The 13,000-nt window shown below is 40.1% G+C and overlaps 1 protein-coding gene across 32 annotated transcripts in view; it reads right to left on the bottom strand.

Moving 5' to 3' along the window:
- The window catches only part of KDM4C (lysine demethylase 4C), a 404,595-nt gene that overhangs the window by 86,849 nt on the left and 304,746 nt on the right, over positions 1–13,000 (bottom strand). For 2 of the 32 annotated variants that reach the window (XR_010148776.1, XR_010148773.1), the window contains exon 18: positions 11,205–12,505. The exons of the other annotated variants lie outside the window; for them this stretch is intronic. The gene's annotated coding sequence lies outside the window, so the exon portion shown is untranslated. The remainder of the gene's footprint in view (positions 1–11,204; positions 12,506–13,000) is intronic. 32 annotated transcript variants of the gene reach the window in all.

A 13,000-nucleotide genomic window follows, 5' to 3' on the forward strand; every position in this document is an offset into this window, starting at 1 on the left:
CGGCTTTCTTACCAGATCCTACAAAAATGTGAAAGCACACTTGCAAAGGAGTTCCAAGCTGCTACGGAAACAGCTTTTTTTTTTCTTTTTCTTTTTTTTCCAAAATAACAGTACTCCTGGCTCAGGACTGCTGGCATGCAAGCTTCCAATCCAAGCCCATCGACAGCTTGTGGAGTGGACAGATGAGGCATGGAAAATATTTTAAATTAGTTCATTTATCTTGTTGAGACACAGGAAATGGCGACAAATCTCTCACATACGGAATACAGGAAGACAATGCACCTCCTGTAATGTGTAGCAAATGTAATCCATGAAGACAAACCTTTCAGACGATTGCATATTATCTAATAATAGCCACACCTCATATGTTGAAGGAATATTTTATCATTAAAAGATCCAGAAAGCTGGCTAGAAATCATGGACTACTTCTGAATTTTAACAGACTCAAATTTTAGAAGTCAAATAGTTTTGAAATCAATGTTTTTGAGTGATCCTAAGCAGATTGTGGGTCAATACTAGTATAGAAAAATGTAATAAAGAACTGTAATTTCTTAAAGCAGAGTTTTAAAATGCCACATTTTAGGATAAGACAACAAGAGCTGGATTAAAGAGAGAATGTGATGCTCCCTTAAATGTGAATGAACAAAACAGCATTTCTCCTAGGTCCCATTCCAGAGTTCATATCAACAAGTACTTTTGGCCCCATGGCTCCTGCCCACTTTAAGGGTCCTTCCTAGGCAGACAAAGCAGGGCCTCCAGGCCTGGAGGAAGAAGCAAGTGGATACAGCGGAGCCAAACACTGGTCTCAGGATTGGTTGCAGCAAAATCACTAGGAATCAGAGAATCCTGCTAAAGATACTGTCCATCTCTGCCCCGCCACCAGAAATTCTGATTCATAGATCTAAGTGGGAGCCCAGAAATCTGTATTTTTGATAAGTACCTCAAAGCAATTCTTGTGCAAAGCCACATTTAAAAATCACTGTAGCATTACAAATCGGCATTCCCCATAAACTGGATGTAGATAGAATTTTGAAAAACTATGTGCCCTCTCACACAATTTTAAGTGGACACAAAATTTCTCATCCTAAGTTTAAATAATTGTAGAAGCTATACTTCTTGTGGATTAAATATTGACATTTAGAAATAAAACACGTATCTCTAAATACCATTGTCATTTGATAACTCCATCATCCATTTAACAAATAAAACAACAGGCTCTTCTTTAACGTTTTGTAGCATTCCTTATTCCCTTTAAATTTATATTACTTCTATTCCACTTTCCCTCCAGAATTTTAACTGAATGTAAGATAATTTTATGCCTGAAACTCTTTTAGTTATCACTGTACCATAATCCTCTTTAACAAAAATATGCATATTAATTGAAGTTTAATTTTTTTAAAAAATTTCCTATGACAAGACTCTAAGTTTTAAAAAACCTCTAGTTTGGCTATTATACTTATTTTCAGTTTAGAACTGATCAAAGCTACACATGTACTATAACACTGGTAATTATTAAAGAAAAAAGTATATTTTTATTGGAAATGTATCTCAGATAGATGAAGCTTTTAAAAATTATTTTATGAATGTATGTTACACACTGCTGGAGTTAAGGCATGTTTCTGTGTCATTTTAATTATATTTTTCTTTTTTCAAAAAAAAAAGCCTTCATATTAAAAACTAAATGGGATTTGAGGGGTTTTGTTGCAGTAATGTCTCTCATTTCTTGCGAACTCTTTCTGAGTTATATGCCTAAACGCACGCTGGTCAGAGCCCATCACTGCGTATCAGCTGACATCATTTGGGTACTCCTTTAATTCTGTCAAAAGTGAAAAAAAAAAAAAAAGCCACATAAGTTGCAATAAAAAGTCTTGTTGTCCAGCTACTTGATTCATTCCCTTTTCCAGCTTTATGAGAGCCAGTGTTTTGCATCTGGCATGCCAGAGGTCTTCAACCACAGGGCAGAGTACAACGGTGAGCTCAGAGACGCATGGAGGATCACAGATAGATGGCAGAAAGACCAACTGTCTGCCCCACTCTGTGAAGGAGAGGGGACAGGAGACCCTGCAGACTGCAGGCTGGCTCTCAGGCAGATCAACTTTAGAAAAAAGTATGTTTGAGAGTCGGGATATAGAAAAGAACTGTCCTTGTAACTGTCTTTATAAAGGTACATGGGTGTGTGTATGTATCAGCTGGAAGACCCCGGCCAGATGATGCTGCATGCACAGTCCATGATCTCAGGAATCTGCTGGTAACCCCATAGCAGTTATCTGAGGAGAAAATCAAAGGCCAGAGAACATACTCAAGGCAATCCAGACAGGATCAAAGGCTGAACAGGATGATGCCCAGCACAGCACTTACCTAAGGGCAGTGTGGTAGGAGAAGCAGATGGACTGGAACTGAGAATGAGGGTGGGCGTCTCTCTTAGAGCAAGCCTATTCCAATGTGGACTCACCCATTTCTCACAAGCCTCACCTTTCTAAAAAAGATCCCATTGAGAAACACAGCATAAAGTGTGGATGATTACTTGCCTCTGTGACAGACGGCATATTTACTCAACAGAGTAATAACTATTCCGATGCTGGTGTTGCGGCAATCACTGTATATGAGAGGGGACACACAAAAATGCTGTTTGGCCTAACTCAGAAATTCATAATTAGGGCCAGTGGAGTTATAAAATACAGAAATATCTACCAATTTTAGATGATATAAAAAAATTCCTGTTTGCTCTAGGATCAAATATGCTGGAAAAGAATAACTGTTTTTGTTTTTTTTGAGACGGGGTCTGGCTCTGTCGCTCAGGCTGGAGTGCAGTGGCATGATCTCGGCTCACTGCAACCTCCGCCTCCTGGGTTCAAGCAATTCTCCTGCCTCAGCCTCCCGAGTAGCTGGGACTACAGGCGCGTGCCACTATGCCTGGCTAATGTTTTTGCATTTTTAGTAGACACGGGATTTTGCCATGTTGGCCAGGCTGGTCTCGAACTCCTGACTTCAGGTGATCCACCTGCCTCGGCCTCCCAAAGTGCTGGGATTACAGGCATGAGCCACCGCACCTGGCCCAATAATTTTTTTTTTAATGAAAAATAAAAAAGAAAGAAAAAGGGAAAAAATATCTAAGTTCCTCTGAGACTGCACGCTCCATTCACTTCAGGACGGGTTAACGCATAGGCCCAGTGGGGAGCTCCGTTTTCTATAAATGCTCAGATTATCCCACCATGCAGTCTGAGAAGATAAACATAACAACAGAAAAAAAAAATTAAAATATAAAAAAACCCTCTCGCTCCTATGAGCAGGGAAGGAGTGGCAGGAACCATAAACCTAAACACCAGCCTTCCTCTCACAGGTTTCAATATGATGCCATCCTCAAGCAAAAGTAAATGTCATCCTAGACCAGAGCTGTTCCAGGGTCAGCCATCATGACCCCGTATTTTACAGTGTAAAAGTCAGGTTAACCAACAGACCTGAAAAAAGCCTGTTTTTCTCCCTCTTTGTTGTTCCTCATAGTTCTCTCTAAACAATTAGATTTTATTAGAAACAACTTTTGGCACAGCACACTGGCTCTCTGAAACAAGGAAAAAGAAAAAGCAAGAAAAATCTTAGAATGGGAATTCTGCAACTGAAAAAAATCATTTGTTTTAGAGATGAAGAAACTGAGGTCTGAAGAAGTGTTTACTCACTGCCACACAACAATGGCCCTGAGCCAAATATGCCCCTTCAAAGCCCAGTGTGCTCCTCCTCTGCCACAGGGCTCCAAGGCCCCTTCCTGGTTTCATTCTGCCTTGCCACTCTGGCCTTCTCTCAGTACTCTGCTGTGCTGAGTGCCTTTCCACCTCAGGGTCCTCGAATACACCCTTCCTTTACCTGGGTAACTGTTTTCCCAACCTTACCTTCATCTTGGCCACACCTACTGATCTTTTAGTTCTTAAATGTCATTCCTTCAGAGCCATCCACTCTTGACCCTCCAAATTAGGCCAGGCCCCCTGATGGGCACTCTCATGGCACAACACTTCTTCATAACTAATCATTTGTTTAACGTATCTCTCTTCATAGATCTATGAGGCCCAAGAACACTTGAACCCATATGTTCTTGTTCATCTTTATAAGGAACTGCTCAGGAACTGGAACATGGTAAGTGCCCATTCAATATTTGTAGATAAACTTAATGAAAATAATCAACTACATGTCAGATATTGCTTTGAGGGTATTACATATTCCATTCATCGAGGTAAGCAATAGTATTATTACTGTGTTACAGATGAAGAAACTGAGCCACAGAGCAGTTCAAAAACTACACTAAGATCATGCAGCTCCTAAATGGACGGATTGTTTAAAATATATACAATGTAGCACTGGGAATCATTGATGATAGCAGCTTTATGAATAGTCATGCAGACCTACACAAGGCCATAATCAATGCTTTGAAAGTTATTAAGGAGAAGGCCTATTAACATAATGGACCCTATTCCAGGGCACTACGTGGGCATTTTCTAAAAGCACTCCATAATAGACTATCTATCATTCATGTTCCAGTAACAATCATCTCTAACACCACAGTGGCTGACAAAACGTTTGTCTTGCTCATGTTGAATCTTGGTTGTGGCTCTGCTCCAGGTCTTGCTTAAGCTAGGACCCAGGCTGAGAGAGCAGCCCCTATATGAACTATGCCATCCTCACAAATGGGAAAACAAAGAGAGATGGTGGCACCATGTAGTGGCTCCTAAAGCTTCAGCTGAGTAGTGGCACAGGTCGTCAACACCTGTGTTAAGTTAGAAGCCCAGAGCTCATGATCTTTTCTTCCTAAGCTCCCCAGCACAGTTAGAAGCAAGAAACTAACGCCATTAAATTCCTTATTTTCACTAAAATGTTTTAAGACAGCAAACACTAGGTTACCCAGAGCCTTGACTGCCCTCAGCATTTGATTACAAGGATCCAAAGATGATAATTTGAGTAACTCTGCCACTGCACACTATAATTCTCCATAGCTTTTTTGTCCTCTCTCTATGTAATGTTTTTACTCATAGGATCTTTGCCCAAATGAAAAATCCCTGTTGAGGAATTCAAATCAAATTCTCACAGAGTTACAGTGGACACAACCTCTTCTATCTTACCTTTGAAAGAAGTGATGATAGGGAAGGAACATAATCTATCCAACAATTTTACTGTTTAAACAATGCAATCACCTTGTCTCACAAACACACACACACACACACACACACACACACACATCAGTCATGTGCTACATGGGACGTTTCAGTCAATGACAAATGGCGTATCCCATGGTGGTCCCATAAGATTGTAATACCTAATTTTGGCTGTATCTTTTCTATGTTTAGATATACAAGTACTTAGCATTGTGTTATAACTGCCTACCATACTCAGTACAATAGCATGCTGTAGCAGCCCCATGAAGGCTAGGAGCAATAGGCTATACCATATAGCCTAGATGTGTAGTAGTCTATGCCATCAAGGTTTGCATAGGCACACTCTATGTTTGCACACAGACAAAACTGCGTAATGATGCACTTCTCAGAATGCATCCCCGTTGTTAAGCAATGCACACTGAATGTATCTAATCCAAAAGTTCAAAGTCCAAAACGTTCCAAAGTTTGAAATTTTTGAATGCCAACGAAACACTCAACAGAAATGCCCATTGGAGTATTTCAGATCTTAGATTTACAGATTAGGAACAATCAACCAGTAAGTATATAATGCAAGTGTTACAAAATCCAAAATCTGAAACACTTCTGGTAACAAGAATTTTGGATAAGAGATACTCAGCCTCAATGTGTATATGGGTCTATGTGTGTGACTTGAAATACTGACTCAGAATGGGAAGGAAATGTTCCTGAACTGTTGAGTATATCCAGGCTTATGAACACAGAGAACTCTACTTATTCGATAAAGAATTTAAAAAATGCAAGCACTTCATAAAAATAGATAATAGAGAAACTGCAGGTCCATCCCTGCTGGAGGCTAAACTATAAACAATGGCTATTAATATCAATAGTAAACAAAGAAAAAGTCCTTAATGTTTGGTACTATATTTTATCATTTCTCCTAAATCTGACAATTTTTTTTTGCATACAACTTGATTATTAATTCTACTGAACAAAAGGCATAAGTCCCTTTTGTCAGCTCTGTGTTTTGCTACTGCAAATGCCTGACAAAATTGTCTGCTTCATTGTTTATTCCCTGTAGATCTTCCTGCCTTCAAGGAAGCAGCTCTAAAGCAGTGTGGGATTTGGAGCCACGCGTGACAACACAGTAGGCTTGAGATGAAGTGTCAAGTCAGCAGACAAATGCCAGCTGAGGGAACAAAGCAAGACTCTCACAGGAAAAGGACTGCCCGCAGCCCCATGAAGGCACCCTGAGACTCACGGATGGGAAGCAATCAGAGCTCTGTATCTGCATAAGGCTACTGAAAAAGCCATATCCCTTCCACCATCAGCCCTGGTGAGGACCCAAACTGAAAGGCTCCGGAAGATCCAGTGATGGTTTGTGGCATCATTCTTAACGGGGTGCCTTCACCCCTAGTGCCTTACCTTGGTCACAGTATTATGCCTGCTTGGGCTCTCTGTGTAACTCCCGCTGAATCCCACTTGCTAAAGATTCTGAAATGAAACTCAGGTGGAACACACATTATTCCTAATGGGCCTTCTGGTCTGAGTCTCTCTGTACCATTCTGGTGGGCTAAGGTGGAAAGAAACCTTCTAATGCCCATTCCAGGAGGATTCACTCATAATTTAAGCCTTTCCTGAGTATAAACTCAGGCCCCATGTGAGGCTGCAGTGACACACACAAGTCAGAGTCTTTGTCCTGGAGGCATGGCAGAATCTCTAGAGAAGGTGGTTTCGGAAGCATTTATTTGATGCCTTTGTTCTCAGGGCCACCATGATGCTTTTCACAGGGGCAAAGGCCAGGCTAAGTGGAAGACACCTGATATCGAGATATCGACCACCAAAACACCTTTCTAAAAAATCCATTAGCCGGCAACTAGCTCTCTAGGTTCCTGCTCTGATTCAATTTCTAAAGGAGCAAGCACAAGAGATATATAATGTTCATCCTGTCCCTTGAATTTCGGAGGTAATACATGCCTTTCCGTACCAGCACCTGGTCTATCTTCTACTATTAGCCCCTCTGAACTCATCTCCAAGGCTTTAGACACATGCTTTGCAAATAGTGGAAATCCCAAGGATTCATCAACACGAACACTTCCTCATGCAGCGTAATTATTGTACTTCCAGATTTCCCCATTATCCCTGTGGGCTCTGGGCTCGTGAGGTGTTTAATGTTTTTCCAAAGAAATGCCAGGTGTGATTCTGGCATTTATGATTGCCAACATCTTCAAAGTGGAATGCCAGGAACGCACTACTGGAGACATTTTCAGTCAATGGGGCAGCACTACCTGTGAGATCAGATGATTTTCACTCATTCACCTGCAGGACAACAGCACAGGCTTCCCTCTGCTGTTCCTCACACGCGGCGAGTTTGGTATGCTGGATGGGGCACTGGTAGGAATACTTCCCTAAAGTTATTTAAAGCTCTGTGCACGCCAGCCTTGCCAAATCATAAAATTAGGAAATTGCATTCAGTCAGACTAAGTTCTTCCCTTAGCACTTTAGGCAGCTAGTTACTCTTCAATTTCTTTCCCACAAACACTTGGCCCAGGTCCTGAAGTCCACCCCATATCTACGTGTCTCCGTGGCACATAAAAGAGATTCAGGGAAGAAGATGGAACAATAAAACTTCAGGTTTACTGGCAACATTAAGTGAAGTAATCCCCCTCCACATACTTTTCTTACAGGAAGATCAGTTACCCAGCCTTCCCATTCACCTGCCTGATGTGAATCTACAAATATTTTAAGAGGGTAATTTGTAAAAAGACTTACAATAGCAGAAGTTGTTCAAGCTGTAGCATTAGTCTCTGTCGTGTGCCTTAGGTTTGCCCGCACATTTAGCTCATTTACACAAGTGAATCACTAAGGGCCTGTTTATTAATCAGGTCAACCAAGACTCATTTTAACTACTAGCTAACAGCCCTCTTTTATAAACTAGTGGTCAGTGAACGTTTTTGCTTACAATTCCCCAGAAGAATTCTGGAAGACTATAACGCGCGTTGAATGTGAAAGTTGAGATTTATGCGGTTGTACTGTTTTTAACTTTAAGGTGAAATAGATGCAAAAGGATATTATTTCCCAGCATAGAATTCCAGAATATAATTATATGTGCGCTTAAATTATATTTTTTGTCAAACTTTGAGACAGCAGATTCCAATTTATGTAAAATGTCTGCCCCAAATATAAAACCCAATAGACAAAGGCAGTCCTCATTATCAAAGCAATCTGCCAAAACAGACTTGTTTTTTATCTGAAAAAGTCTGAATTCATTTTTCAATTCAAATAAATTGTATTAATACACATTCCCATACCATATCAAGCATTTCACTTCTGAATTCTAAGAGAAACAATCAACAGTGAGTAAAAGACAGTCCCAACTATACAATGGCCTTAACGCAACAGAACCTCACTTCTTGCTCAGATAACAGTACTGGGCTGGCAAATAGTTCAGTGGGGTAGCTCTCCTCCACAGCCATTTAGGGGCCTAGGCTGACAAAGTGCTGTGATCTCAACATTTGGGCTCTAGGGTCTCTTTGCAGGTCAACTCCATTTCAGAAAACAGTAAGGAGGAGAATACATGGGGGTTATTTAGGAGCCAAACCTGAGAGTAATATATTTCACTTCTGCTCCAATACCTGTGGCTGTGCTCCTACCAGTAAGGGAGGCTGGGTAATGTGGACTAGTTGTGGACCAAGAAGACACCATGGGTTTGAGGGAATGCCTAGTGGATAAGGTACATAAATTCTGCAATAAATCCATGGCCTAGATGAAGTGCCATTTTTTTTTCAGTATTTATTACCTAATCTATCTCTACTTTGCTCTTTTGAGACTTGCCCTCAAAGCCTGTACCTTTATCTGTTTACCTGGGAGTGATGCATTTATTCTGTAAAGCAAAAGAAGTTGTGGGAAAGGAGAACCAGCAGCCCCTTCCAAGGTTCACTCTCATGCAGATCAAGCTTGGGAAAGAGTACATGTTAAAAGTTGAGGGCCTGAAAATTAATTCTCTAAGAGATATCAGTGCATTGTACTTCTAGGAAAGTCTTCATTTAACCCTGGAGTACATGGATCCCAGTTTAGGAATCTCTATTATATAAAGTATTACAAAACACATAGAATCACACAATTCGACTATGCAGAGTGTAAGTGCCATTTACAGAGGTGAAAAGTGAGGTAAAGGGTAGTTTGTTCAAAGTCACTCTTAGGCTGGGTGCCGTGGCTCACGCCTCTAATCCCAGCACTTTGGGAAGCTAAGATGGGCAGATCACTTGAGGTCAGGAGTTCAAGACCAGCCTGGCCAACATGGCGAAACACTGTCTCCACTAAAAATAAAATATTAGCTGGGAGTGGTGGCATGCACCTGTAGTACTAGCTACTTGGGAGGTTGAGGCAGGAGAATCGCTTGAACCAGGAGGCAGAGGTTGTAGTGAGCCAAGATCGTACTACTACATTCCAGCCTGGGCAACACAGCGAGACTCCATCTCAAAACAAACAAACAAAAAACAAAGTCACTCTTGTAGAGATTAATGTATATAATGGGGCTATTCTTTACTTCAACAAACTCATTTTGGCCTTTGGCACTAAAGAATATTTCTGGCTTTTTATTACATGTTGAATAGAAGAGTTAAAACAACAGGCCTGAAACTGTTATGCCTTGGAAGTTCTGCTTCCAAGGTTGGCCCCTGGCAGACATACAGGAACTTGAATTTCAGGAAGCTTGCCACCATTCATTGATAAGAATGGCTCACTGTACCAAAAATGTACGAACAATATGGTTTATGCTGAATCTGTAAACCTGCTTTTCTTCTGGGAGTCTGAAATTTTGGTACATGCTAGGCAGAGGGTGCCTATGTGATCAGCCCTCAATAAAAACCTGGGCACTGATGTATAAGCAAACTTTGCTTTGTATCCTTTCACTGCAATAAATCTTAGCTGTGAGTACAACTACATGTTACATCCTGTGAATTCTCCCAGTCAATCATCCAGTCATGGGGTTGCTCATGGACACCTCCAGTGTACATGTAAATTACATCCAACAGATAAGTATAGATTGATTTCAAGATATTTAAGAACATTGTAAATGTAGATATTTCAGCATATTTGTATTTAAGTTATTCTTTTGGCTACGGGACCTCTAGAAAAGGATGAAGGTAATTTACACTCAAGCTAATTCAACTATGGACCTTTAAAATGCAAGACAATAATGGAAAACATATACAATACAGACCTTGGGCTTGGCTAGCAAGTAAAACACGGATTCTCTGAAAATTACTACTAAAGATATCAGAAGAGAACCTTCCATGTTGAAGAGAACCATTAAGGAGAACATGAATATGGAATTGTGAACATTAATAAGAAAAATGTGTCCAGCATTTTAAAGAAAGAAACAGAAAAGAAAACCCAGAGGCTCTGTGTTGAAGACAAAAAAAAAAAAGGAAACCTAGGAACAATTTCTCTGCTAAAAGCTGTGTCCATGTCCTTCCTACTGGGGTCACTAGGCAAAGTTATATAAAAAACTAAGGTGTTTAAATAACATTTTATCTGATTTAATATTTTACTTTTTTCCCATTGATTTTACAAGCTATAAAAAAGTTCCTACAGAAAAGCTGCAAATTACACCACAGCATGTATAAATTATTTTTTTAAAAAGCACCCAATATCCTGTCATCCAGAGACAACCACAATATGGCATATTCCTTGAGTCTTCTCCCAATGCATTAAAAAATAAATAAATAAATGGGAACATTCTGGATATAATTTGTCTTTAATTTTTTCTCATCAAAACTTGATTTTTAAAGAAATATTAGAAACGTTAATTAAACAGACATGTTGATCAACTTTCCTTTAATTGTGCTGGAGATCCTCACATGTGGAACCTGGAGGTCTTTTGATCCCAGAGCCTAAATATCTGCTGGCCAAAACACCTGAGAAACCCAAGGTAAGAGGGTGACCATGTGTTTCCTGCCATGGCTCAGACATGCCATTATTTGACAAATATACAGAAATTAGATAGACATCTTTCTCTGTAGACTGACTGGTCTGCAAGTTGAAAATGTGGTGCATGCACTGTGTTGCCTTGATGGGCTGACTTACATTGTGAAGTCCAGGCAATGATGATGAGACTCAGGATTGATGAGGCAGCTTAAAGGTGTTCCTGGGAGTCATAGACCTCCCACTTCTCTTGACTCCACCATATTCCAGAGGCAGTACAGCCAGCAAAATGGTTGAGCAGTTCTGTCACTTAGTGGCTGTATGAGCTCAAATTATTGAACTCTTCTTAGCCCCAGTTTTACAAAATATAAAATGGGAATAAAGATATCAATATGAAAGAGTTGTTGGAAGATTACTAGACAATGTCTGGCCTAGTGCAGAGCTGCCAAAATGAAAAAGAATATTCAACACAAAAACATTAGTATAGCTTACAGATAAATGCTAAATAGCATGCTATTCTATTTCATATTTACTTTTTTTTCAGCCGTAGTTGAGGGGAGGGGCATAGGATGACAATTATATGTCCAAAGCAATGTAAATACGCAAATCAAATTACAAGCACTAATCCAAGATCCACGCAAATGGCATCTTTAATTCACCATATTGTAGGTGTTGCATCTTGAATGCCAATGACCTCTCTTCCCACAGCATGTGTGATAACATGAGCTTCAGCAACAGGTCCGTTCTCAACATCTGTCAGCCCAGTGTCCACATCTGTTTTCGATAGCCTATATCACCCAGATAGAACTTTGATGAATGACTGATAGTTTTCACCTAAACTCAAAATACGTTCAGTTGCTTTGTTGTGCAGCAAGAAGGTAGGATTCAGGCTGACAGACATAGGGTGGATTCTCTTAGATTCAAGCCTCTGGGCCTGTGATGTGCTATAGAAAAATGGTGTAACTTCTGAGACTCCTATTATAATGCCTCCATGCTACAGGAGACAACCTCAGGATGCATCCAAATCATTAACCTGATGCACCTTGGAAAGCTTTTGATTCCAATGACAATTTTTGAGGCTGTAGTAGGACACGTTGGACTAAATCACAAAGGGAAAGGGAAACTCTAGGATACAGAAAGTACATTAATCAAAGGAAGTCATTTTACCCCACATAGGAAGTCAACAAATGAAATTTAAAAAAATTAAACACAAAGGTGTGAGGATCCAGAGGAAAATGACAGATACGAAAGGGAAAGTCCAGGGTCTGACTCAATCAGGAGCTCAGGTTATTGTATCCCCATCCTAAACATGATGCTGGCTGCTCCCATGGAGAATGAGAAACAGCATCTGAAACAGTGGCAGAGGGGATGTAACTTTCCTAATGAATTGATGTTTTCACAGTGAGCCTTCATTGTTATTGTTGTTGTTGTTATTGTTGCTGTGTCTAGATTCCCAGCCTTCCCTGAAAAACACAATGCAAATTTTAAAAGTCCAATATGCCAGATTTTAATAAATTATAGTGAAAATAGCATGGGCTTTAGCATGAGACAAACTAATTTAATCCCAGCTCAGACACTTCCCATATGTATTCCTTGAATAAACTGTTTACCATTTATGTTTCCTTAAAAATCATCTAAGTTTCCAGTAAAAATGGTTTGAAATTATGCTTAGCATAAAGTATCGCAAGAGGAAGATTTTGGGTTTTTTTTCTTCTGTTGTTCTTGCTGTTGTTTTATTACAGTAGGATGGCCAGAACTGGGCCTGGCAAAGAAGAGACTGAAATACCAAATACATACAGAAGTGTGGAGGATCACAAAGATAACACATGTGATGGCACCAGGTACAGCACTCAGTGCAAGGCTCACATGCCATAAATGTTCGTTCTATCCCATAAGCTGTGTTGCTACTGTTCTTTTCTATGACTGAGGAAAAGGGAGGGTTGACCTACTTTGAGAAT

The sequence above is a fragment of the Pan troglodytes genome, chromosome 11 (assembly GCF_028858775.2).
Source record: "Pan troglodytes isolate AG18354 chromosome 11, NHGRI_mPanTro3-v2.0_pri, whole genome shotgun sequence".
Lineage (NCBI taxonomy): Eukaryota > Metazoa > Chordata > Mammalia > Primates > Hominidae > Pan > Pan troglodytes.